The sequence below is a fragment of the Falco naumanni genome, chromosome Z, assembly GCF_017639655.2.
Source record: "Falco naumanni isolate bFalNau1 chromosome Z, bFalNau1.pat, whole genome shotgun sequence".
Classification (NCBI taxonomy): Eukaryota; Metazoa; Chordata; class Aves; order Falconiformes; family Falconidae; genus Falco; species Falco naumanni.
Genome location: NC_054080.1, coordinates 5,732,519 through 5,760,192, shown reverse-complemented (window position 1 = coordinate 5,760,192; position 27,674 = coordinate 5,732,519). Strand labels below are relative to the sequence as shown.

At 39.8% G+C, this 27,674-nt stretch overlaps 1 protein-coding gene and 2 long non-coding RNA genes across 3 annotated transcripts in view; 2 read left to right on the top strand and 1 right to left on the bottom strand.

The window, feature by feature from the left end:
- ADGRV1 (adhesion G protein-coupled receptor V1) overlaps positions 1-27,674 on the bottom strand; it is a 292,864-nt gene that overhangs the window by 124,739 nt on the left and 140,451 nt on the right. The window lies entirely within an intron of this gene.
- LOC121080785 lies at positions 810-5,034 on the top strand. Its single transcript, XR_005825497.1, has 2 exons — positions 810-1,002; positions 2,504-5,034. It is a non-coding gene; the product is annotated as an uncharacterized LOC121080785 (long non-coding RNA).
- Positions 9,194-11,088, top strand: LOC121080783. Its single transcript, XR_005825493.1, has 2 exons — positions 9,194-9,284; positions 10,241-11,088. It is a non-coding gene; the product is annotated as an uncharacterized LOC121080783 (long non-coding RNA).

The window sequence follows — 27,674 nt, the reverse complement described above, 5'->3', positions numbered from 1 at the left end:
GCGGCAGTGGGGCACTACAGCCCGGCCAGCCCGGCCTCGGTGCCGGGGAGGTTATGGAGCAGATCGTCCTGAGCATCACCGCGTGGCACGTGCAGGACAAGCGGGGGGTCAGTCCCAGCCAGCCCGGGGCTGTGACAGGCGGGGCCCGACCGACCGGCCCGGTCTGCTGCTGTGAGCGGCTGCGGGCCTGGGCCGGGGGGCTGGGCAGGGCCGGGGGAAAAGGGCCCGGGGGGGCTGGGCAGCAGCCTGGGGGGGCTGGGCGTGAGCCCCCGGCGTGCCCAGGGGGCCGAGGCGGCCAGCAGCGCCCTGGCCGGTGTCAGCAGCAGCGTGGCCGGCAGGGCCGGGCAGTGCCCGTCCCCCTGCGCGGGGCACTGGTGCGGCCGCCCCTCGGGCCCTGGGCTCAGGGCTGGGCCCCTCGCTGCGGGAGGGACGCGGAGGGGCTGGAGCGTGTCCAGGGACGGGCAGGGGGCTGGGGCAGGGGCTGGGGCACCGGGCCTGGGGGGGCGGCTGGGGGGCTGGGGGGGGGCAGCCTGGGCAGGAGGGGGCTCAGGGGGGGACCTGGTCGCTCCCTACAGCTGCCTGGCAGGGGCTGCGGGCAGCGGGGGTCGGGCTCTGCTCCCAGAGAACAAGGGACAGGCCAGAGGAAACGGCCCCGAGCTGCACGGGGGGGTTAGCTCGGGTAGGGGGGAAAACGTCTGCCCTGCGGGGGGGCTCAGGCACGGGAACAGGCTGCCCGGGGAGTCACCATCCCGGGAGGTGTCCTAAGTACCTGTAGATACAGTGCCTGGGGACACGGCTTACCGGTGAGTTCGGCAGCATTGGGTTAACGGTGTGACTCAATGATTGTAAAGGTTTCTTCCAGCCTAAATGATTCTGTGATTGCATAATTCTGTATTCATTTGAACAAAAGAGAAACACAATTTTTGCTTATTTTCTCCATAAGATTTCACTTTTTAACAGCTTAATTTTCTTCCAAACAAAGTCCATCTTTAGGAGAGAAGAGTAAGTAACTGTATTGTCTTTTATAAATTGCCTGCTTTAATAGCACAAGGTAACAATGTTATCTTATTCTTGATCTTTTTATATCAATATCTGTTCATCATCAATTTTTTATTAAAATGCAAATCCAGAAAAAAGAAAGTAAAGAAGAAAGCATCAGCATTAACACCACTTACAAAACTATCTGATGACCTAAAAAGATTAAACAGCTACACTTAGTACACAGAATGGAATGATCTGCATATCTAGGATTTTTTATTCCGTCAAAGTGCTACTGTATTAGGTTACAATCTGGAGCAGAGTAAGAGATGATCCAGGACCTTCTCTTCAGCTGAGAGTACAAAACCTCAACATTTGCTTCTCAGAAGGTTTTTTTTATATTGCTTAATGATCTTTAGGGCTGGTTATTTAATCACTGATGTTTTAGAGATGAAGTTGGTTCTGATTTTATATATGAAAAAGTACCTGCTGAAATGCATGAATGTAGGTATTTCTGTGTATGAAACTTATTTTAGAAGTTTGCTGTTATTTGGGGGAAGGGAGTTGAGGAGGCTTGGCAATATCTGAATTACGCCTAAGGGTAGACTTCATTAATTTGCACAGGAAACTAAAAGCCCCACTGCAAATTAACTGAGAATTTCAATTTAAACAGTAAAGGAAAGAGCAAGTATATGTGAAAAACATAAAAGGTCCAAAATATAATGGTATCTAAATGAGCTCTATATTTAAGAAATTTACCATGTTATATCATTAATAATATTTTATAAATGTCAATGTCTATTATAGCATATCTTTCACACTATTGCCAAATATTCTCAAAACTACGCTTGATTATTCTCTTTAAATACCCATTCAAGTGGGAGTAGGCAGTCTTTCAAAGACAAATAATGCTTTGTGCTATGGAGAAAGTATAGTTAAGGTGCCAGGCTGACGTCTAGGAGTTCAGCGAGCTCCCAATATCACCATAAATGCCCTGTGTGATCTTAAGCTGGTAACATAATATTAAAAACCTGAAAGACTGCAGTCCCAAAATGTAGCTGCCTGGATCTTGTACTGGGTCCCTGCTTTGAACTAGGAGTCTGACCTCTCTGTCAGAGAGGCAGCTCCAAGCAGACATGCTACAAACAGTTCTCCAAGGTGGACAACCAAGAGACAAGACGATACGAACATGCTTTGGTGCATACAAGGCCATGCCAGGGTGGGTCTTGGTCCCATCACTGCCACAGTCTCCTATGAATGTACTTCACAGCCACCAGAAGTCTGAGAACAGCCTGCACAGAGCATGAGTTCCCACCAACAGCGATCACAGAAGGCAGAAACCTTCATAAAACTTGTCTCTTCTCAGAAGTTAGACTTGCAATTCAGAGTTGCAGGGAGATGTTGATATTTGACTAGGGTTCACAGCCAGAAAATTTAATCTGGACTTTGGCAGGAGACTTATCTTTGGCTTTTAAAAAATACAAATTGTTTCAGATGGTAACAATGCCCCTCTTTTATACAACAGGTCAGTGGCTGCAAGATCCAGCAAAGAACTGGAAAGATTTGGCTTCCATGCCCTCCTCAACCTGTGGGTTGGCATGGGGGACAGACCCACACCTCTGAACTCTAATAACTCTTTAGCGTAAAGCTCTTGTGCAGTCCTTTGAGCAGAAATCAGAACCGGGATCTCCCCTCTTCTAAATAGGTGCCCCAATCATTTAGCCGCAGAGTCATGCTCCCTCTTGCTCCCTCTCTTTGACCTAAGGAATTCTGATAGATTTTTTTTGAGCTGGCACAGCATCAAAAGGTGAAGTGGAGGGAGCCTCCCACCCAGACTAGCCTATAGCCTGGTAGTCAGGTCCCAAGATGAAATGAACCATCTTTATTCAGGCTGGGAACAGGGCATGCCGAAACATTTCATATTAGGGTGTGTAGTTTATGTGGGGCTGTATCTCCATATTAAAGTTTCACTCTTAGGCAACTGTAGCTGACTGTCAACAACACTCACAAATCCTTCCCCGGACAAATACTCTAGCACTCCTGCTTTTAAAAAAGTCACACTGTAAATGTGTTAGTACACAATCTCTGTTTGGTTTTCACAAGTTAAAACTAGATTAATACATCTGGGAGGAAGAATGGTGTGTTACACGCAGGGGTTAGCGTGCACTTTTTCAGCATGGGTACTATGTATAAAATATTTGTCACTCGGAGAGAACAACGCAATGAAAAACCACCCCAGCCAATCTGCCAAGGTCACTGCATGTTGTTTTGCAAGGCTGTGGCTGAATCCAAACAGATTATAAAAATGGACTTGTTCATTGACAGGGCACATGGGAAAGAGGAAGGAGAGATCATACAGGCAACAGTTGCAACAGCTGCACTGGGACACGAGCATCTTTGGTTTTCCTCACAAAGCTTGTTTGATAAACGCCAAGGAATACAGCACTGTTGACAAAGTCCTTCTTACAACAACAGTACTCAGAATGGAAAGGGGGATAAGCTGGGAACTGGCATGTTCTATCTATGGCAAACATGGCTGAAATATTAGCTGATGTGGCAACAGTTTGAATAAATAGGAGCTGGTATGCTAAATCCTAGTGATGTTGGCTGGTGAATACTGCTTGAGGTTTAAGGTGTGGCAGCTTTTCTTTACAGACTCACTGGCACACGCACACTGAGCCTTATTACATCTCATTTACTGAAGCTGGCACACCTTGGGGGGTTTTCGGTTTTTTGTTGTTGTTTTTTAAGGAAAGAAGAACTGAATCATAAGAAGACAAGATGGGAGATGTCAAGTCTGAGGCATATATGTTTGAAGTTCCTGAAAAAAGAAACCAAAGAGCCCAAATCAGATCACTCTATCTCAGCAGCACATGCTGAGTGAAAAACTCAGTGAGAAAAATTTTGAATCTGAGATGGGAAAGAAAGATCAGGCATAAAAAAAAAAAAAAAATAAGTTTGTAGGCTCCTCTTTAAACTAGATCCCTAGCACAACCTGTTATGGGTAACAAAAATTTTTGTATCCCTCATCCATTTTGGTATGTTAACGCCGCATACTGTTTGCAGTGCAGTACACACTTTCTCTCCAGGCTTAGCTGCTTCTACTTTTCTTCTAAGATGTGTGCTACCTTATCCCACCCGGACATCTCTGCCAAGGAGCCCCTCCCAATCTCCTCATATACTAGTAACAGTACAGATACAAAGAATGAGTCAGAAAAATGTACTTAAAATTCTCTGCCAGAATTAACAGCTGATAATGCGCTGTCAAGCTAGCACCTGGATAATTTCTAAGGTTCTTTGACATCTGCAGGTCACCACCAGTCATTAAAAAGGCAGGCTTTTATGTAGAATACATGAAAAAAATAGCTTTTTTTGCTGAAAAGGAAAAAGTAAGATAAAAAAAAAAAGTCATATTCCAAATTAGGACCAACCTGAAGACCAGTAGAAGTGCTTTCAGAGTGGAAATGAGAGGAAAAGCATGAGAAACCTTTAACAGAATCAACAGCTCAGGAGATTTAAGTGCCTGCTGAGCCATTCTCCTTTATCCCAGAGGGACACCTCAACTAACAAGTCCCTGCTTATACTGTATAGGGTTCATATCAGTCTTTCCAGATGCAACTTTACATTTTTTAATAAAAAAATGAGGTAAGTCTTCAGAAAATGTCTCACCAGCTCTAGTTTTTAGTGAAGATATATACCAGGAAATTAAGAAAAAGTACTGGGCCTTTTTTTTCCCCTCAAATATACTGGAAGGCTTGCTGTTAATATAATTCCTAAACCAATACTGTATTAATTTTAAACCTACATTTATCAAGCAATTATGGAATTATTTACAGGTTTCAGAAGTAATGAGGAAAATGGGCATATAATATATCATATTTGGTATTTTTGCTTTCCCATGTTTTGATACACAAGTCTGCAAAACAGGATGCAGATTTATTTCTACCATCTAGTACTAAATAACCAAAGAGTAAATATATAGTTTTGTGACCTTTGCTTTACATCCACTAAAACAAGGCAAAGTAAACGTTAAAACACTAGTGAAGGGGAAAAAAACCAAACCAAACCAAAAAAAAAAACCCAACAACAACAACAACAACAACAAAAAAAAAAAAAAAAAAAAAAAACAAAAACCAACAAAAAAACCAGCCCTGGTGAGTCGGATATATTCTACATTTCAAGCAGAGGCAGACCTTGAAAAGCCAAAAGAAACCCCTTCATTGCTGTTCCTGAAGGCAGAGTTAAGTGAGAATCAGGGAAGAGTTTTCATAATTCATGAGCAGAGGAAGACTAAGGGAAATCAAGGCAATAGCAACAGGGCCAAACAAATTACAGTAGTGTCTGAAATTCCAGAAATACAAAGAGTAAAAGGGGTGGGTGGCCTTTACTGGTGATTTACAGATTACTGAAACAGAAAATATATTTCTGGATATGTTGCAACGTGCATGTCCAAAAGCAGCTGGCCAAAAATCTGGTAAGAAAATTCTGTTGAACTGATTTAAAAAAAACCTGGTATTTGGGTAAATATGCTCACTGATATGGATGAAATTTAATCATACATATGATATTAATTGCGGGGGCAATTTTTGGTCCTTTTTTCTAGGCATTGAAAACATTAGTCAGAACATTTGTCACATACATAAAACCCACTCACAGTTTTCATTTTAACTTTACTGGGAAGATTGTTTACTTCTGGAAAGGAAATGTAATATGCTTGACAGCAGGAAGATAATTCTTATTCTGTCAGGAATAGTTGCTTAGGACAAATGCCTGTTTCTGCAATATTTCAGTGCTGCTATAGTTGCATGTTTAAATAGGAAACCTTCCTATGATGCTTCTCCTTCCTAAAAACTACTTTTTTGTCAACAAAAATATCAGCTGCAAGGCGGTTAAAAATTAAAAATTAAAAAAATAATAAAAATTTTGAAAATAATTTCCACCTTAGCTTTCAGCTAGATCATATGAAAATAATGGGGGAAATATTCATACACATGAAAATTCAACTAAACTACATTTGCTGCAGTGCATAAAGTTTGTTAAAGGTAGTACAAAGTTATAATATTCCTTCTAATTCTTAGTTACTACCTTTCATTTTTGAAATTGCATTGGGGGGTGGGGTGGGGGTGGGGGTGCTTAAGTGTTCTGGGGCTGCCAGTAGCTCAAGGTGTGTGTGGCGGGCTGACCCCAGCCATCAGCTAAGCTCTGCACAGCCACTCCTCTCACAGCAGCCACGGCTCACTGCCCTTGCCCCAGCGAGATGGGGGAAAGAGTCAGAAGAGCAAAAGCAAGAAAACTCATGGGTCAAGATAAAGACAAATTGGTAAGCAAAGGAAAGGGAATAAAAGCAAGCGACACAAGAGCAATCACTCACCACCTCCCACAAGCAGACAGATGCTCAGCCAGTCTCCAAGCAAGACCAACCCCCCCCCCCCAACCCCACCCCTCAGTTTTTATTTGTAAATAAGACTTTATATGGCATGGAATACCCCTTTGGTCAGTTGGTCAGTTCAGGTCAGCTGTCCTGGCTGTGTCCCCTCCCAGCTTCCTGACCACCCCCAGTCTATTTGCTCTGGAGGCAGAATGGGAAAAACAGAAAGCTTCGACGCTGTGCAAGAGCTGTTCAGCAGCAGCCAGAACACTGGCCTGTTATCAACACTGCATTACAGAGGCTGTTATTCAAAAGATTAACTTCATTTTGACCACAATCACTACAATATACTGAAAAAAAACCCAACAGGAAAAAAAATCACATTGGAAGTATGACTCTCCCTTGAGCTATATGAACATGCACACAAAAATACAGTCTTTTATATAATCACAGTCAAAACTCTCTGCTTTGTAAAAACACCTTAAGAACATTAAAATATATATATATATATATATACTTTTTCCTGTGTCAATGTATATTAAATTGAGAAGTAGTCCAATTTGTGAGAAATGAGGCTTAACAATTCTGGAACTATAAATTCCTGACATAGGCAATTTCATATGTTCCTTTTACTTCTTCCCAAGCTACCTTTATTTGTAAATATTACCATATACCTTACAGAAAGACATCATTTTCTTAAGAAAGGGCATTAGAGCTTTCCTAGGTATTAAGTTGTCCGATCTGATTTCTTAATGATGTAACTTGCTTTATCCTATTTTTGTTACTAACAGAAAAAAAAGTTAAGGGCGCTACTGCAGACAAGGAGAATCACAGGCAGAGGCTGGTGTAGAACAGGTGTAGAAATATAAACAGATGAGACTGAGGAGAAATGCATATACTGCACCACACTGCTAATCTGAATGTATAAAATTGAACCAACATATATTAATGCACATTTTCAATACCAACAGCCTGAGCCATTATGTCCCAAGAGTGCAGCACAGCAACATGCACAAATACTGCCTGGTGCTGGAAAGAAGAACGGTTGCATCAGATGTAGATGGAAGCAAGTAAGCCTGGCCCCTGGGTAGAACTAATTGGGTTGAGTTGAATGCTACACTAACATAGCTATCCAGTTTGCAAGTCTAAACCGGGTTCAATTAGTGGTAACTTAGAGCTCTCTGCCTTTTACTGTGTTGTAACGCATAGCATAAAGGGCTTCCTGGGCAGATTTAGGAGCACAGCACCATTAACCAGCCTTTCAAAGGGGTAGCTAAGGTAAGCTCTGCTCACGTGCTGCAGAGCTCTGCATGGGAAGAATACCACTGAATATTGATCACTCCATCAAATAAACCAACGTGATTCAACTCAACTCCATAAAACTGACTAAATACAGCTCAGAAATTAGGTGTGAGGACTTTCTTTACAGGACATGCCTTGATACACCTTGAGTATATATAAGAGTTGGAGGCTTAGATACATATTCTGTTTGTCTCTATTTTTGAAGCAAGTTCAAGTATCCCTACACAGTTGGGATAAAAAGATTCCGTAACCATCACAGTCATCCGGAACAACCTACAACAATACTGTTTAGGTAATTGTATCTGCTTAATCAAAGGACTAAATGAACAAAATCAGTATGGTCAAATGTTTACAGTTTCTACATGGTTCATAATCAAAAGCAAGCAGGTTAATAAATGAAGGGAAAACATGGTATTATTTCATACTTATTTCTGAGTACCAAGTAAAAAAATACCCTATACCCTTGACATTGTACAGCTCTTCTTGTATTTAACTTTACAGCTTCTAAAAAGGAACTGAAAGTGGTATCATTTCTGTTGCAAAGTTTTGGCAGAAATATTTCAGTAATATCATCCTTACCAATCTACCTCTAGGTATAATTAGGATGATTACAACTATAAAAAAATACAACACATAACAGTGTTAGACATGAAAGACTTTTTTTTTTTTTTTCCTACAATCCTAGGATATTAAAATATCAGTTGTCCAACATCAAGGGAAGAACAGCAATGCCAACTGTATATAAATTCTTCCTTCTATATTAACTACACAGTGTAGAAGATGCACTCACAATTAAATACAGAAGTACCTGGTTGCCCTGGTTCTCATACTGGGATTTACTGGGATTCTGTCTACTGCTGCCACCGGTCAATTGTGAAACTCGGTATCATTGAATATGACACTCTTACTAAGACAGGGAATTGCAACCTGATATTAAGGCCCACAGAACAAATAAACATCACCATAACATCATACAGTAACTTCAAAGAGGACAATGGAAACTGAGCCAGTTTAATTGTTTCCAGTTTCTTATATCACCTGAAAACTACATAATCTTCACCTACATCAGTGGCTCAAGATCCCAGATTTACTGGCCAAATAAAAAAGTTTCCAAATTCTTAGGGACTGTAGGAAATAGAACACTGGATGGATGGAAAAATACAAGATTACAAAACACCCCACAGTAATCCTTTAATGAAGGTTTTAAACTAACACGAACCCATTAAATAATGTCACATTTAATTAGTACTTAATATCATTAATAATGGAGTAATTGGACCTCTTTACAAAAAGAAAGTCTATTTAACACTGTCATTATTTCCAGCAATACAAGTTACTGAATAGTGTCTTATTCTTAGTTGTTATTATTTTTTAAACATAAATAAGCCAGAAATAATGAGTGAGAGCAACTTTTCCGGGAACTGAAGACCAACCATTTAATTTCTGTCTGTAAAAAAACCTAAACCCACACTGTCTGCTTGTGACTGTATCAGGGGGGGATATAAAACTACTACTGTGCTTGTGTTGTCTTGGAAATGTCTGCAACTTGGCCAGCTGACTCAAGTGGGATAGCATCGAATGGAACTTCACAGCAATTATCACCCTGAAGATAAGACCTACAATGAGTTTTTAACATGTATGTATCCACTATCACAAATGATTTAAATAGTTTATCAATTAATAAAATTAATTATTCATTCATCATCTCAGTCTTTAAACAAAGTCATAGTTTAAACATTATGATGCCACTTGGATAAAAAGACCAATGTCAATCCAATCAAAATTAATTTTTCTTTTGTTTTACTCAGTCAAGGAAAGGAATATTTTTTCTTATTATAAACACATGTTTTTTAGAGCAATTACTTTGAAATAAATTCTAGATTTGAAATAATTCTATATTGACATTTCTCAAGAAATTAAGTCACGAATTGATGATAAAAAACTGGTCTGCTAAGAAAAACAAATGTTTTAAGTCCTGTACCCAAACTAGTAACCTTCAGTTAGTCTAGTAACTAATCTTTTTACTAAAGAACCTTCTTATCATATGTCATTTCAGTTCTGATGTTCTACCTCATAATTTATCATATAAGATTTAAATTACTGATGAAAGATAGCTAGACCATCTTTAGATGTCTAATTAAAAAACATATCAGACTACTTATGTAACCACCTAAGCAAAAACAAGCATTGATGTTTCCCTTTCTATACCTCTCATTGTGTAGTTTTCTTCTTGTAAAATTGTAAAAGGTACCTTAATTTCCTGACTTATATTCTGAACTTGTGTTTTTTTTAAAAAGGAAATATTGGTTATTGTTGGACAACAGGCTGTCCAGGGATGTAACAGACTGGCCAAGGACATGGTGGAATCACCACCCATGGAAGTGTTCAAAGACATGTAGACACGGCGCTTAGGGACACGGCTTAGTGGTGGGCTTGGCGGTGCTGGGTTAACAGCTGGACTCGATCTTAAAGGTCTTTTCCAACCTTGATGGTTCTATGATTCTATGATAACTTTCTGACTACTGCTTATATCTATTTGTACGCTTTAACACTCCAAATGCTGATTAGGTCCTGCTTTGGTTTGATACTTAGCAGCATGAAGACACCACTAAAGAGAAGTGGAGAAACTCACTCATGAAGGCTAAATTCCACCTGGCGAACATCATCTCACTACAGACAAGTAAGAGTGACAGACTTCCCCACAAAGCAGTTCAAAGCAGGAGTCCAGCTTGACTGCTCTGATGCTGAGGAAGCCTTGCTCACCGCAGGAAGGAAGCATGGGGAGGTCAGACTCACTGAACTGAAGTCAGCCTTTGTGCACAGCCCTTACATCGGCTGGAACAGCTGCTGAAAAGGCAAAACTTCTGTGACACGCTCACGCAGCTCCACCTTTGTCTAACAAAAATACCTACAACACAGGGCAGAAAGTCTGTGCTAAGAGGGGCTACTCTACAATTCTGTTAGTCCAGTACTTTCGAGGATGTAGACTTTTTCAGTGATTAAATTTGTGTTTAATTATGGGAAAATGAATTTTGTTCTCAACTCATATTTTATTCATTAAGAATCATGCTAATAACTTTTTGTTATTGTTTATAACAAAGATTTGTAAGAGAAAATGTTGGTTTCGGTCCCTGTAAGCAATTACAGGCAAAGAACAGAAAGGTGGACCTGACAGACTTCAGCAGCATATAGCAGGTATAACTTGCCAGCCACACGTACACTGAATTGAGCTGTATGTCAAACAGGGCTGAGTGGCTGCAGGGCTGGATTGCTGCCTTTTTTCTAGTTTCTCACAAAACTGTTTGGAGACGATGTCCCGTTTAGCACAGGTGCGGCTATTTCTAACAGCAACTTCAGTCCCCCTGTACACACTTGGATTTATCAGAAGTCATTTCTGTTGTTATTCTTGATCCTATTAATATAGCATTTTGAAAAATAAATGGTTGTTGCAATTATTTAGAGCATTTAGACTAATTATAATCCATTTCAATGGGAAGCTTTTGATTTATAATTTGGGACAATCTGAGTGGTATCAAGAAAAGACTCTCCCAATCCATATTTTTTAATTTCAGATCCATTCAGAAAGACCAGAAATGCAAGAAACAAGCCACTTCTAAGTATATATTTGCTTGATCAGAACAAAATATAAACTACACAGTTCTCTGTATATACCCTTATTTGAATGGGGGCAGATTTGAGCAAGGAGTTGTACTACCTGATCTCTAGAGGTCCTCCAATCTTTATTCTGTGATTCTGTTCTATGATTTGCCTATTGATGACAGTTAATTTCTACCATGATGCACACCTACTCAGCAGCTGTACTGAGGTCAAATTCACCCTCTATTCATAGCTCTGGTCATGTCACCGCAATTGTTTTGAAGCACTGGACTGAAGAACTACACGATACAAAGAAATTTCATGGGCAGATTTGTTGGAACAAATAACAGCAAAAACAAAGAAAGAGAAGAAGTGGCCCACTGACAAGAAACGTTTCACCATTTCATACAGAAGTATGAAAACAAGAATTGCAAAAAAAAAGACAATGCCAAAATTGATGAGAATCTTACCACACAGGGGGGAAATCTCCCCATTCCCAAAGGGGATTGAGAATCAGAGAGCGCTACACTGATGACCTATACCATCATAAGAAAGTCTGTCAAAAAAAACACCAAAACAACCACCAAACCACAACCCACCAAAAAAAACCCCAAACCGACAAAAAAACCACCCAAAAACCACCTACAAACCCCTAAAATAAACAAGTAGCAGACATTCTTCTTGGGCTTAGAGAGAAAGAAACTTCGGTACCTTGAGAAAAGGGAAGTCGATTGTGAAGACAAAGGATTTAATTTTTCTTTTTCAAATGACAAAGTAGATCTCCAGAACTTTTTCTGATTTTTAACAGATTTCCAGACTTGCTAAAACTCCAATTAAAGCAGAAGGATATATTAAAAGCCCACTTATTCTTTAACCTACTCCATACCTTTGGCTCCACGCCTATTAGTTAGCAGAGATATTTTAGCAGCTAAAGTAAAAATAGGGGAAACTGCAAGTGATATATTCTCCCGGTATTTCTCTTACCACACAGGTTTTAAACAGTGAAAGAAAAAAATCTTGTTTAGAAAAGAACATGAAAAATTACACACAGACCAGCAAAGCTCTGTAACAGGATCTAGGATACGGTGTATTATCAGCACGGATGGATGGGTGTTTTAGTGGAACACGGGAAGTTTTACAGTATCTGCAGTCCAAGGGGTTGGGTGAATGTGCTGGTTTTGGCTGGGCTAGAATTAATTTTCTTCACGGTAGCTGATACAGGGCTATGCTTTGGGTTTGTGCTGAAAACCGTGTTGATGGCAGAGGGGTGTGTTAGTTACAGCTGAGCAGCGCTTGCACCAAGCCGAGGCATCTTCTGCCCCTCACCCACCCCACCAGCGAGCAGATGGGGGGCACAAGGAGCTGGGTGTGGGGGCTCACAGCCAGGACAGCTGATCTCAGCTGACCCAGGGGACATCCCATACCACATGGCCTCATGCTCAGTATATAACCTGGGGGAAGGAGAAGGAAAGGGAGACATTCAGCATCCTGGCGTTTGTCTTCCCGAGCCACCGCCAGGCGTGCCGGAGCCCTGCTGCCCTGGGGATGGCTGAGCCAGCCTGCCCACGGGTTGTCATGCATTAATTCCTTGTTTGCTTTGATTGCGCGCACAGGACTTTTGCTTTTAAACTGTATTTATCTCAACCTACAAGTTTTCTCTTTTTAAAAAAGTTTTTTTCTTTTACCCCTCCGATCCCACCAGTGGGAAGTGAGTGAGGGCCACGTGGGGCTGAGTTACCAGCTGGGGTTAAACAGTAACAGGGGGGTAATATGTTAATACCCCCTAGAACAAAAAACAATTACACATGCCCAGTCCAAATTCAACACCTGTAGGATGAAATAGGCTTTATATAAAATCCATTTGCATTTTACATACTGCTGATCTGTTCAGTGGGACAGTAAACTTATCACTCCCCTTGTTAAACATATTTTCTATTTTATCACTCTCAAAATATTTTAGACCAAACATTTCAGGGCAGGGCCTACCCCTTAGGCTACTACTGCAATTATGCAGTCAGTTCAGGGTAAATATTCAACTTTACCTGACTGAAAATTAGCAAACCAGAGCTCAGTGATGGGATTAAGCTTGGAACTGAATTTCACAGATATCACAACACTAAACACATCCTGGAATTGCACTGCATAAAGCATATTATTATTGGATTTAAAAATTACATTTTTTCAGGCAGCACAATAATTCTGAAAGGAAATGTAAAAATTAAACAAGAAAAAAAATCCAAATGTAAAACTTAAAAACAGAATTAGCGTTCAAAATGCTGTATCATCTAAGAGCGTAGCAACTGCTATTACTCTGCTGGGTAACAATAAACAAAGAGAGGGCAATTATGCTATTGAGCTGACAACGCAGTTGGACTGAGGCTAAAAGCAAGTTACAGTGAAAGTACTTGTCTCCAAATTTCCCCCTGATGTGATGATCTTGGTAGGGTAAGGAAGGGGAACTTACAGTCTAAGGTAATTAATCCATGTTCCTAATTTATCAGTGATACTTGACTTTTCTGAATAGTACTATCTGTCATAGGAAGCTACGACCTAAAGCTTTGCAAATGTTATTTAGAAAGCACTAGCCATATTTAAAATCATGTTCAACAATGTGACCTTGCAAATCATTTATTTTGGGGTATGTACCACAATTAATCCATCTATCTCATTCTATCTTAAGAAAACCCAATTTGTTAGTGAGTAAAGGACAGCTCATAATTTGCTAGATTATTTAAAGTATATTTGTTTGTAATTATCAAACAAGAGCCTATTCTTAACCTCATGAACTTATTTCTTTCCTTTGATGAAAATAATCTACAATGCTCAGTTGAAAATCTTGACAACCAAGCATGAAAAAAAGCAGACTGTCAAACCTGAGTTGAGAATACATCCCCACTCCCTTTGTTTCAGAATAGAAATGCTGAAAATTAAATTACCTGGACTCTACCCACATATTTTACTCTATAGAACTGCAAACCCATTTAAAAAAGCATGCTTCTTTCCCCTTAAATAAATGTAGTAAATTCACCTGAGGTTTTGAAAGCATAACATTGGAACATGACTGAAAGCTGTATCTATAGATTTGACTCTACCTGTGTAGCTCAAAAATTAGGATGCTACCAAATGCAGTCTTACAAAGCATTTATTTTCCGTAGTTTGGTGTTCCCTTGATGTTTGACTATGGTTGTGTGATATACCAGGTTGTCTAAGTAACGGACCTACCTGGGATTATTTTGCATCCAAGATCACTATCACCACTCAGTGCATGTTAGGACAGCATCACAACAACTTTGTGTGGTCAGTTTAAGACTAAATTGTGGAGGAATATGAAATAAACCAAGTGAAGCTACAATGCTTACACCTTCATCACTGATGGCAGGTGATGGCCTCCAAAGTTGGAGTCATCTGCTAAGCATATGTCTCAATCAACAACCCTTAGCAACTCAAAATATTCTGAAAGGATAACATGCTGCAGTGTTCAGTAGAACCAGGTAGCAAAGATGTCTGCTGAAGCTAAAGCTAAAATGGATTCTTTACACTAAAAATGCCTCAGGTGAGAATTTTTCTTCAAAATTCTGTTTATAATGTTCAGCATATTGTAAGCGTCAGAAATAGTGCAGCACTTCATAAACTAATTAAGCTACAAGTGAGCAATCTGTATACGACTATGGACTAATTAAGCGGGCAATGAACTACTGAAAAATAAAAGCTCACATTAACCTGTTTTTGCTTTATTAAAAAAAATATTTCCGGTTTTGTAAAACTATATTAACTAATTAGGAAGTTAATTTCGAGAAGGGGACGAGTGTTGTGTTGTACATAGCTAAATGTTAGGAGAATCTTGTAGAATATTATAACATTTTGAAGATAATGTGTCAGTAATTTCAGAGGTTAGAAAAATAAACTGCTTCTTTTTTTTCCTTTGATAAACAGACTATCTACTGGAATCTGACATTTATCAGAGTCACTAATAACACCTGCGCACCTCAGCATTTCCAAACAATGTTTCTGAAGGTGCTTTATCCTGTGGTGAAGCTTCGAAGGACACTTGCCATTGTGAAAGCTGGAGGGAAGAACAATACATGCTGTTGGGCAGACCATTTAGATCAGCAAAATGGTATGTTGTGTTTCTGCCTCCAAAAGTGAGTTGTCTCTATATAAAGATAAAAAAAAATTAAACCTGAGAGACCTAAAGCATTAGCAAATGCTGTGGAGGTCACCACAGCTCTGTGCACGTGGATGAGTGTCACATACTGCAGCAGGATGTTAAAACTGGCAGCTGTGAACAGTGATCTTCAGAGAGTTCCCTGATCACATTTTATTTTCACAATGCATACTTTCTGGGGCTCTAAACTAGGCTGAGCTTAGTAAAAGTTTATTATAAATCTGAAGGGAAATCTTCCAGGCAACAAGAGAGTGAAGGTTTGGTGGGAAATTCCCGGTGACTCCTGCTCCCGGCCACAAGAAGCCAAGCTCAGCTGCAGGCTCAGTCCACAGCTATTGCTGGATTTCAAAGGAGTCACTTCTTGTACTTGTGATAAAAAAGACCCCTTTTCTATTCATGCTTCTAAAAAGAAGTTCAGCATAGCCTTACATTTGCCTCCTATGTCAGGAATGCTCCATTTAGAAAATTAAGATCAAGTTCACCTTTGATTTTATCCTTTTAGTAGCGCTGAACGTACAAGCACGGAACAAAAAAGCTTACAATCTAAATTGTTATCAAAGCTAAACTGATTTAAAACTACTAAATAAACAAAACCAAGAATACACTACAGAGGAAAAATTTCAGAGGTAGAGGAAGACAAATGTGACCTTCCCATCACTAATTCCTAGGATTTTATAGTACAGAAAGTGACTGAAGAGCTAATGCTTTAGACATAGTAATCACATGGTAAACACCATTTCAGCCAACTTCCTTATTTGCTTCTATTCCATTCCTTTTCCAGTGAAACTTCACTTATGCACAGCTTTAAGAAACCAGTCTGACATTAACAAAACCTATTTTAACAATAGATAGCTTTTACCATCAAATATATCCTCAAAGCTTTTGTTCTTCGAAGCTGGGAACCTGAGACACCCAAACGAATAATTATCCTGAAGCGATTAGTTGGAATCATGTCTGATTCCAGCTAAAAGTTTGTAATGAGCTGCAAAGTATTAATGCCTTATATTGGTCTGTCTACAGCAGAAGGTACGTGTTTATACAAATATAAAGTTTATACAAAATATATGAACATCACTTTAACCTGTCCCACGTCAAGGGTAGGACTCTGTATCACAGTGAATTAATGACTTGGCAATCATTAAGATGAGGGTTTAGGAACACATTAACCACCCATCTACCCAAAACTCTGCTCCAAGGTAAGAGACTGCAAGGATCTGCACCAATTAAAGAGCATGATTTAATGTGAGGATAGATTTTGTTATAGAGCTTAGTCTTTTATCTCCCATGGAGACCTTTTGAAAATGTTTGTATAATTGCCTCTAATTGAAGTACACTACTGTATCTTGATCACAGATTACACTCAAACACAACTTGCAGTAACTATGAGCCACTTTCAACTGTGAATTTACATAGAACAGGCAGTTCCACGTCTACACTTTTCGGCTATGTATTTCTCTATCTGCCTCTCACTTACTTTGTGCTGAATCATGCACACCTCTTTCACAAGAGACGGTAAGAAGATGAAATGCCTGTGTGTATTAGATTTAGAGGACTGATGTATCTTCTTGGGACACGTTTACATTGTATGACTTCTTGCTCCGGCACTTCCCAACTTTGTTCTTGTTGTGGGAACACATCAACATAAAATGCTTACCTATCATGGAGCAGGGCTGCAGTTATTGTTTTAGGAAGGTTTTTTTTGTCTCAAAAGGATAAATTATTTCCTAACTTACTTTCAATGCTGCTTTCCTGATTTTTCACACGGATGTTTTCCTGAGAACCTGGACACTAAAGCACAATCACCCTAAAAGCAGACATGAGGATGATGTGCTTGACCTTGTACAACATAGTGGAATCATTTGTATGTCCCCTGTTTGCCATCTGCTTCTATACGGTGGTGACAGATCTGTGCTTGGACTGGCTGGAACAGAGTGTTATCAGGCCACGGACTAGAGTCGTATCTGTCTAGAAGTATTGCAGGACACAGTAAAATGCTGTAAGCCTATGGACTGTCTGTGCAAGGGCCAGGGATAAATACCAGGGGGCAGCCTCACACTTTTCATCAGAAAATCTGTCCTTTGGGTGGAGCAGATGTTCTGTATCCCTGGGTAAATGATGTGTGTTCATTTGATTCAATTCTGTTTGTTTACTCACAGACGGCCCCAATCTTAAGACTTTGAATTCCTGTGCTTTCCAAGTTACTTCTTGCCAGCTGACCCACAATTATTGACTAAGGGAAGATTCCTATCCCATTCCAGCTGTGAAGTAAAACAAAGCAGTTAATTATCTCCTGTTTGCTTACTCCCCTCTCTCTTCTCTCCTAGAGACACGTCCTGGTTTCAGCTGGGACAGAGTTAATTTTCTTCCTAGCAGCTGGCGCAGTGCTGGGCTTTGGGTTTGGTATGAGAGCAATGCTGAGAGCACACTGATGGTTTTAGTTGTTGCCAGGTAATGTTTACAGTAAGTCAAGGACTTTTCAGTTTCTCGTGCGGAGAGGGCTGGAGGGGCACAAGGAGCTGGTGGGGGGACACCAGGGACAGCTGACCCCAGCTGGCCAGAGCTGGCTGGGCATTGCTCAGCAGGGGGTGAGCATTTGTATTGTGCATCACTTGGGGTTTCTCCCTTCCCTTTGGATTTTATTCCTTTTGGCTCCCCACTGGGGAATTAAACTCCGGTCTGCCACATGACAGGCGGGGATACTCACCACCATATATTTATAAAACTCTAGCATCCCTAGAAAATGTTCCAGGCACACAAACTAATTTCTACTGATGCATATGCCTTGTGTTTTAGATCTTGGTTTCTGTTCTTTCATCTATCTCATCCCAAAAAGAGCTTTCCTGGTTTCTTTTTTTTTTTTTTTTTTCTTTGAATGAATGGTTGTCCACCAGCTGCCTAGCTATTAATTTAGAAAGAACTGAGAAGAATTTAATAAATGATTTCTCTTCATTGACTGGCTTCCCATCAAAATCCCATATAACCCATCTCAGTGGGTTTGAACTGCTTTGTGCAATGTATTGAAGTAGATGACGTGATCTGGTCATATCCTTCACAATTTTTTACATGAGGCCCTTCTATGCCAGCAATCTTTTAGATTGCTTGAATATCCAAATTCATAAATACAAAAAAGGCTCCCAACAAAACGGAAATATGGAAATACAGCATAGTCTATGATCAACCATGATGGGGTTTAAGCCTTTTTTCATGAGTGGCCATGAACGGTCAGTTGGGTTTGTTTGGGGGTTTTTGCATATGAACATATATTTTATATCCTCCCAGTTTCTTCCTCTAGCTAATATAATACCCCAGACTCTTCATTAATTATTTCACTGATCATTCACTGTTGTTTATGTTTTTCATCATCATTCCTCAGAGTCTATTCAGATCTGTATTTGTATTAGTGTCTTGTTTCAAATCATATTTTATTTAGCACAGGATACTGACATGACCTACGTGGGATGAAAAACGAATAACCAAAATGAACCGTGTGTCTTGTCTTTGTGTTATGACCTGTTTGTTTGACTCTTATAAACCTACATAATGTCATTTTCAAAAGGCACTTTCTACACAACAACAGGGAAAAAATCACCATGTGAAACAAAATCACATTTGCCAGTTTTCCTGGTTTCAGAACACGCTTCAAGATGCAACAACCACACACCTCGTACTATCTTCCCTGCCTTGAAAGACTATTGTAACAGATGGAGCCCAGCATCGTGGACTAAATGAACTCAATTTAGAGGGATGATTCACAGACTAAGGGAATGATACCTGTGTACTTATGTTAAAGAAGAGGAAAGGTGGTCATGCACTGGAAAATGCAGCAGGATGTAAAAGATATGGAATAAGGGGCGGATACTGTCCTGGTTTCTGCTGGGATAAGTTAAATTTCTTCTTAGTAGCTGGTGCAGTGCTGGGTTTTGGATTTGGTGTGAGAACAATGTGGATAACACACTGATGGTTTGGGTTGTTGCTAGATAATGTTTATACTAAGTCAAGGACTTTCCAGTTTCTCAGGCTCTGCCAGCGAGAGAGCTGGGGGTGACAAGGAGCTGGGAGGGGACACAGCCAGGACAGGTGACCCCAACTAGTCAATGGAGTATTCCATACCATGGCACATCATGCTCAGTACATAAACTGGGGGGGTGGGGGGCTGGCCAGGGGCTGTGGATCATTGCTCAGGGACTGGATGGGCATTCGTCAGCAGGTGGTGAGCAACTGTGATGTGCATCACTTACTTTCACTTCTTCCTTCCCTTTGGATTTCGTTCCTTTCCCTTTCTCACTCCTTTTCTTTATAACTGTTATTATTAATATTAGCACTGTTATTTTGTTTTATTTTATGTCAATTATTAAATTAAATTGTTCTTATCTCAACCCTTGAGTTTTACATTCCTTTTTGATTCTCCTCCCCATTCCTCTGGGTGAGGGGGGAGTGAGCCAGCAGCTGTGTGGTACTTAGCTACTGGCTGGGGTAAAACCACGACACTAGTGTATAAAAATAGGCTATAGCCTGCTGATTAAAGTATCAAAAATTATACAAGTGTATTTAATCACAGTTAACTGTAACCATTAGTAAGCTGGCATTTATGAAAATCTTATTCAACTATTTTCAAATGCAATCAGGACGCCAACACACTTAAAATTACACTTGCTGCATGAATCTGGCAAGGTCAGGCTCTGGTTCATGTATACCAATAATTAATCCAATTAAGTCTTGAAAAGGACTTGTTACTCTACTGCGTATGGAACATTATCTGCCTGGAAGATACGAAGAAGTAGGTCATGAGAAAACTGCCAAAAATGGGAACAAAAAGATCTATTTAAAATATTCTTGCACATATGCTTGCACATGGAAGAAAACAAACAAAGTGACAGTGGCGGAGTAAAAACAGAAGCTAAACATTCAGTAGTTAGTATAATTTTAATTAGCTGTACAGGAAAAGCACTGAGCCGCTATTGTTCATGAAAACCTATGGCTTTCTCCAAAGGATAAGCTAAGAATGTTTTGAAAACTTCGCATTAACACAGCACAGCTGTTGCTGGGGCCTCAATTTATGGGTAACAGCAACTGATGAGGTTCTTCTCTCCAACAAGAGAGGCCTGAGGAAAGCCTTTAGCAGAGGAATGAGCAATGGGAGATTTGTTAATTAGGAGAAGTAATAGATACCTACCTTTTTATTAAAGCAGAATAGCATCCATGAGTGGACAGAACAAAGGGAGAGGAAGAAAGGAGGCAGAAAATGGGACCAAAAGTTTGAAAATTACTATGAAAAGCATGAAACAGACAGACACAGCAGCATAACCTGCTTCACAGTGAGATACAGAGAGAAGTAATGAATAGGCAATTTGGGAATGTTGCTGTCTACTCCCCTCTGTGTGTGGTCCCCAATTGTTTGTGATGTTGGGAAAAAATAGCGTATAATGAAAAAAGAGCTGGAAGGCATTAGCTGATAGAAATCTCATACTCATACTTTAAAGTGATAAACAACATTTGACTGTTTGCAATAAGGACAGGAGGTGTGAGATAACGTAGCAGCATTCTAACATATGTTATAGCATTGCTCATATATCCGAGTTTTGGCAAACACTAGGAGATAGTGTCTAAGAAGACACTAGCAGCCTGTGCATTAACGCTACGTGGTGACTCAACATCAGAAAAGTGAACAAGGGTGGTAAAGCAACGTTATCCCTGTGAACAGCAAAAGTAGAAATTTACGGGTACTGCCATAGTGATATGTTACCAGCAAGAGACCAAAATCCTGCGTTGGTTGATGAAAAAATGTAACATAAAATTTAAATTATATAAGCATCTAGGATTTATTCCTTACACACTCCATCACCTGCCCATGACTACTAGAGCACTTCTTCTTGCCCTCTTTCCGGGAGATAGAGGTATTTCAGCTGCTTCGACATCTCCACACTCCCTAGACGGAGACCTTAAAGATCCACCCTTGTAACACCTGCTTTGCCTTCTACTTTTGCCTGAGCTTTTGTTCCAAGGTGTCAGGTTTGTACCCAGCCTCTCAGAGCCGCAGAAATTTGACAGCCGAGCTAACTCCAGAGGCAAGATGACTCCCTCTACTGGAAAAAGCGGAAAGATGCTGCGATACGTTACCGGTGGGTAAGATACTCTTCCCGCTGCCTCACGTGATGTTTGGGTGATTTGGGGTAACAAACTGCTTGTTGTTTTAGAGTAACAGTCCTTCCTCAACATTATATGACGTATAATACCTATTCAGATGATCAGGTGCACCACTGCTTGAAATAAGACCTTCTTGACCCTCAAATTCTAAAGGACCTCATACACCTTATCTATTACCTGAGGACACCTTTTATATATTTTTTATTATTATTATTATTATTACTATTTTTAAAAAACCCCGTGTGCATATATATATATATATATATATATATATATATATATATATATGATCAAATAGCTCATAAAGCCACTGACACCTTGAGAAAAATGAAAATTTCTTCTGCAACAAATCCCCGATTAGGTCCAGCTTTGACTGTCTGATTCTTCTTGGATATTGTGGACTTGCAAGCAGTAACATAATGTAATAGACGTTGGCCCTCAGAGCCCTACTGATCATAAAACTGGATTGCTTTGCTATAAAAGCATTCAATTTAGATTACTTGTCTTTTATGTAAACTAATCCCTAAACAGTTCCACTTAGTACTAAGTTGAAACTCACTCTGAAAGAAAACACATGCATTGTGCTCTGACTTGGTGGGAATTACTGAAATCAGTGACTAGATAATTAACTAATTCAGGATGAAACTTACTGACAGAGTCACTGGGAGGAAAGGTTTAGGTGCTAATTCTTCTTGCAAAGGTAACAAAACAGGTGAGACTCCAAGAAGTCATTACATGTTGTATTATACTGGAACACGTTATCAGCAGGCTTAAGGAATATACATCACATACCTTGAAACTGTGTGACTGTTGCTGTAAAGCCACCAAGATTTATTTATTGTCACGTAAGGGATTGGGGAAAGCAGCTTACCCACATAAACATTCTTACTGATGCACCTTTCCCCTCTGACATCCCCAACAAGTGTTTTAGATAGCTATGCTACACAGAACTCTAACAGAATCACAGCAACTTTCACTTCATTACTCTTCCCTACAAAATGAAAATTTGTTGAAAATGCAGACAAAGTTGCTGGAAAACATAATTTTCATTCTTATAGTTGATCAAGTAAGTAAATGATGTGGTATCAACTGAAGACTAATGCTGAATCTTGAGTGTAATCCCAGACTCTGTGGAAGTAATGAAAATGGGACTTCCAGTAATACTTATTTGCTTATTCCTTTGAGATCAAATGATTGCCAGAAGGGCTGTCTTTCTTTATTAGGAAATATGACATCAAAAGTCTTAGCAGGAAAATATGCCCGTCCTATGGAAACCTCACTTATCCCAGGATGAACGGAATATTCCACAACTTTCTTAACACAAGTTGTGCAGGGAAATTGCATAATGTCGTTAAGAAATACAGCCATTATGATATCCCACCGAGGGAGTTAACAGGTAAGTATTCATTTGAGAAAGGTTCTGGTCACTTTACTGACATCAAATAATCCAAAATACCAAGAATGTCCAGTTTTACTGAATAATTCCAATATTCCTCTAACAGAAGTGGAAATCCTTTCCACTTTCCATTGTGAGTAATCCCTGTAGAATCTCTCCTCCTCTAAATAAGAATGTTTAGATATGATTATCGCAAAGATAGGAACTCTGACATGAAGGGTGGAAGAAGACCACTTACTACTCATCGTTCCTTGTATCAAAACATTTCACAGTGAAGAGCAAACGGATTAAACCCATTAACATGGAGCTGAATTTCTACAGCAGGCACCAATTCTGGATCACTGGGTCCAGTTCTCTCCTGTTTCCCCTGCACCCTCTCAAACCTTATGGGTTGCTCAGCTTCATGAAGGGACCATGGCACCATGTTCAACATCATTTACTGCTGCCAGGTTACAGTAAGGAACTCACAGCAAGGAAATCGGAGGCCTAGTTGTCCTCAAAGACAATTAGGTTTTATAAAGCAAATTCACTCACCCTGGGCAACTGGGCTCTAACTGTATAGTAATGCATAAAAATAATTTTTGTTTTCTATTCTCTAAGGGTTTCATACTTCACATACACGTGGAGTTTAGTGAAGCTCTGCACCAGGCTTCTTCAGACACAGACCTTTAATTTGTATTTTCCATCAGCTGACTAAGAAGCGCAGGCTTACCACAAGGAAGGACTGGGTTGACACGAAGGCTTCTCGCCATTGCCGGGAGAGAGGCAGGCACTCACTGGCACAAGCTGCCCCCATGCTGAATGGTACAGACGATTGCTCTACCCACCTCATTCTGGGATATGCTTTGCAAAGCCCCCCTGTATATACACCTCCAGGTATAAATGACAAATTTTTTTGTTTCAATTATGAATGGGAGAAAGTGAGAATTCCTAGTTTGGAGGAGAAGGGTTAAGATTAACAACAATACAGCAGAAGCAACATTTCAGAGTTAATGCAGAATTTTCCCCTTTATACAATGGCAGAAGCTACAGGCTCTACAATCCCTCATTTATACCCTGCTCCATCATCACCTCTTGGAGATTTCATCACATCTTTAAAATTTATCTTAGCTCTGGCAGAATTGTGTTTTCCATCCTCCTCCAAATCTGAGTGAGTCCAAATAATAAAATGACAATCCTAACAAGGCTGCAGTATATAATTTTCAAATAAATGTTTACCGGTTTTTTAAAGTAGGATTGTTTAAACAATTTCTCCTTAAAACACAGAACTGACATGTATGTTTGTATTTCTGCTCAGGTTCAATAACACACAGCTTTCACAGTTAAACACAGTAAGTATAATTCTACATCATCCATTTCTATCAGAGTCAATGGTAGGATGAATTTGGCTTGCCAACTTGGTAATTATTACAGATATTACTGTGATGGATGATGATGCTAAGTGCTACTTAGCTTGAGGACTGTTGAAATTAGAAAATATACACTTATTGTTTGACAAAACCAGGATGACCCAGTTTCCCAGATGCCTTTTTTTCTGCTTGACCATCAGACTTTAATTTTGCATTACTGGTCAGAAGAATAGCAGGCCATTTGTACAACAATTACTGCTGTAAACACATTGGGACTGTTCAAATATTCCAGAGAAAGAGCTACTATATAAACGCAGAGCAGTTCAGCAGTGCACACACCAAAAATCTAAACTGAGGACTTAGCACGTGTTCACATCATTTGCAATATTCAGCGTTTGCTGTGGAAATAGCCTATGCATTCACACTAAAATTCAACGTGGACAAGATGCATCAAGCTGAGCATACACGCACAAGCAACTTGGTACAAGATGCATCAAGCTGAGCATACACGTGCAAGCAACATACAAAGTGCTTAGTCATGTATTCCTGCCTGGGAATTCCCAGGCAAAGCACGAGAGCCATAAGCAATGGTTCCTATTAAGATTGTAATGTAGGTTTATATTTTTTTTGAAAAGAAGAATTTCATTTATTAGTATGACTGTATTGAAACATTGTGAAGTATGTTCTCATTATACTTGAATTTTTCAAATACACAGATCTTCACCTAAATTTACTCCAAAACTGAAAACCCCAGCTCAGTGATTTTTCCCCTTGTGCATTTAGGGTATTGTTGTATGATGTTATAACATACTGGTTAAACAAACAAACAAAATCTATCTAATGATTCAAGAAATAATGGCTGTTGGAAACATCACAATTCTTTGAGAGGATATCAGAATAGAAAGGAATAAAAAATGTTTTAGAAATATCTAGCTTTTTATTGTCTTTCCAATGCATTCATTCAAATGTCATTCAAATGCTCAGTTAAACATCCATTCCTGAATGCTTTGCAAATGCTCCACCAACGCTGGAAGCTCTAAACACACCAAGAATGCAATGAAGGTCCAATACTGTGAATCACCGTTACCTGTCACTGACAGAGTAACACTCACTGTGAGCAGCCACAAAAGGCACGGCCTTGGAAGAGCAAATTTCTGAGCAATGTGCTGGAAAAGTTTGGCTGCCATCTATTGTTAATACTAATTACTGCACTGGTAGCAATGGGGGGAAAAATTGCTGCAAGCCTAATAAATAACCAGTACAAATATTAGCGGGAAATGAATTATTCATGTATGTATAAAACAGGGGAGCTAACCTGAAAAGCTTCTTAGTTTGTTTTCTTTTTTTTTTTTTCTGGTAAAAATGTAACTGCACTCAGGAACACCAGCTTCATTCTGTAGAGTGGCTGGAGATCTCTATAGATGCAAATCCAGTGTCTACAACTGGATAAAAGCGCAAAGCACTAACATTTTACTTGAATGTAAACTAGGAATTATTAAATGCTGATTTTCACAGAAGTTCTCAGTTGAAACTGTCTTAAAGAACGCCTCTCACACAGAGTCATTGGTCAGCAAAACCACAAAACTTTTAATTGTATTCTAAGTATCTAATCGTATGTATACTGTCCACAAACTTGTAGGTGGGTGTAGCTGTACAAACATTTTCTATTTAGAGTTTTCTGTTAAACTTAGGCTTCCTATCAGGCCAGTTCTCTCTGAGCAGAACATATGCCAACATATCACAACACAAGCAACTTCATAAAGATTTTCCTTCAGCTGTTCAGAACAGCTAGCACAGTAGTTCAGTTCCCTCGTGTCAAATATACCCCTTCTCTTGTCACTCTGCCTTAAAGCCACTTTCTTTTCATGGACAGCTGCTGCCAAGCTGTCTTTACTTCCTCTCCAAGCTAGCTAACTGGCTAAGCAGTTACCCTGCTAAAATCCTCTTTCAAAAGTTTTGTTCTAAACTTGCAGAATAATCGCATGGCAAAAGGAAGCGATCAGAAAAGCCATGGATTTTAGGGGTTGAGGATGAATAAAAAAGGGGTTTAGATGTGTTCTAAATAGTATCTCTGCAATTAAACTAAATTACGTATTTACACACCTCATGGAACTGTTCTCAAGAATTACTCTGCACAGATCAGTGTTTCATATAAAAGTTTAAATGCAGTGTATTTAAACAAAAACAGCCAGCAGACAGAAAAGCCTGTGGGCCCAAGCTGAAGTTAACTTTCTCACCCAAAGTCCTTCAGCAGCTAGAACTGAGCACAGTATTCTAGCAGCCAGAGATACTCGACTTCCCCGCGTTACTTGTCTACGTGTAGAAGGAAAGGCAATAATGGCGGTTTTATGCTCATACATTAGCAGAAAATCCTTTCTGTCTTCATCCATTACTATCTGTAAACTTTCCCTGCATTAGTGATGCTCACTTTTCTCCACCCATGAAGCACATGCCTTTCAGACAGTTTAGTTTTGCTAATCCTCAAAATTTATTCTACTGATGAGAAGAAAAATGGAAAAGCGATGGCATTCAAACTCTCCCTCCACGCTTAAAAGGCTTACTAGAGATCAATGTGAAAAAAAGAGAAGCTGCCTTTATGTCAGGGCAGTGAGTGCACTAACACACCTTAAGGGTCGTGACCAGTCCCAGCTGGAGTCTCCACCTACATCTCTGCTCCAAGGGCCAGCAGCTGTATTTAAACTCAGCCTTGGGCCATCAGTCTCTACCTCAGCTGGTCTCCAGCCATGCCTATGCCATGCCCATGCCCCTGCCTAACCTTAGGCAGAAACCTCTAAGATTACAACAGAGTTGCTATTTGAAACCTGGAATTGTCAGCAGTTAAGATACGCTAGGCGTACCACTGACAATATGCTTGCACATCAGTGTATGAAAATTTAAAAGTGGTAAGTTTAGAACATTTAAATAACAGAAAATGCAGCAACTTTTTATCTTAGTTCCCCTTTAGGTCATACTTTAAAAACACACAGGCACACACACACCTTTCTCTGGTTCTTTCATATATATTTTGGAGATAAGTTGACTTAGACTCCTTTCATTAAAACTGAATTTCAATTGAATATGCTGTTCAAGTGAAATGTTTCCCATAGCTGTACCTGCTTTGACTACACGTTTTTTGGAAGTGTGCATGTGACATTCATTTTACAGCAAAGCAGCTGCAGCACAGGCCTGAGAATGGAGGAACACGCGTTTAGCAGCTTGTTAAGACCTGGAATTAAAATTCTATCAGTAAACCAAGGAATTTATGTTCAGGGTATTTGCAGAAATAAATAAGCTCACCGACGACTACTGCAGCTAAACAACTCTAAGGATAATAAAGGTATCTCATGAAATAATGAGACTGAAACTGAGAACCAA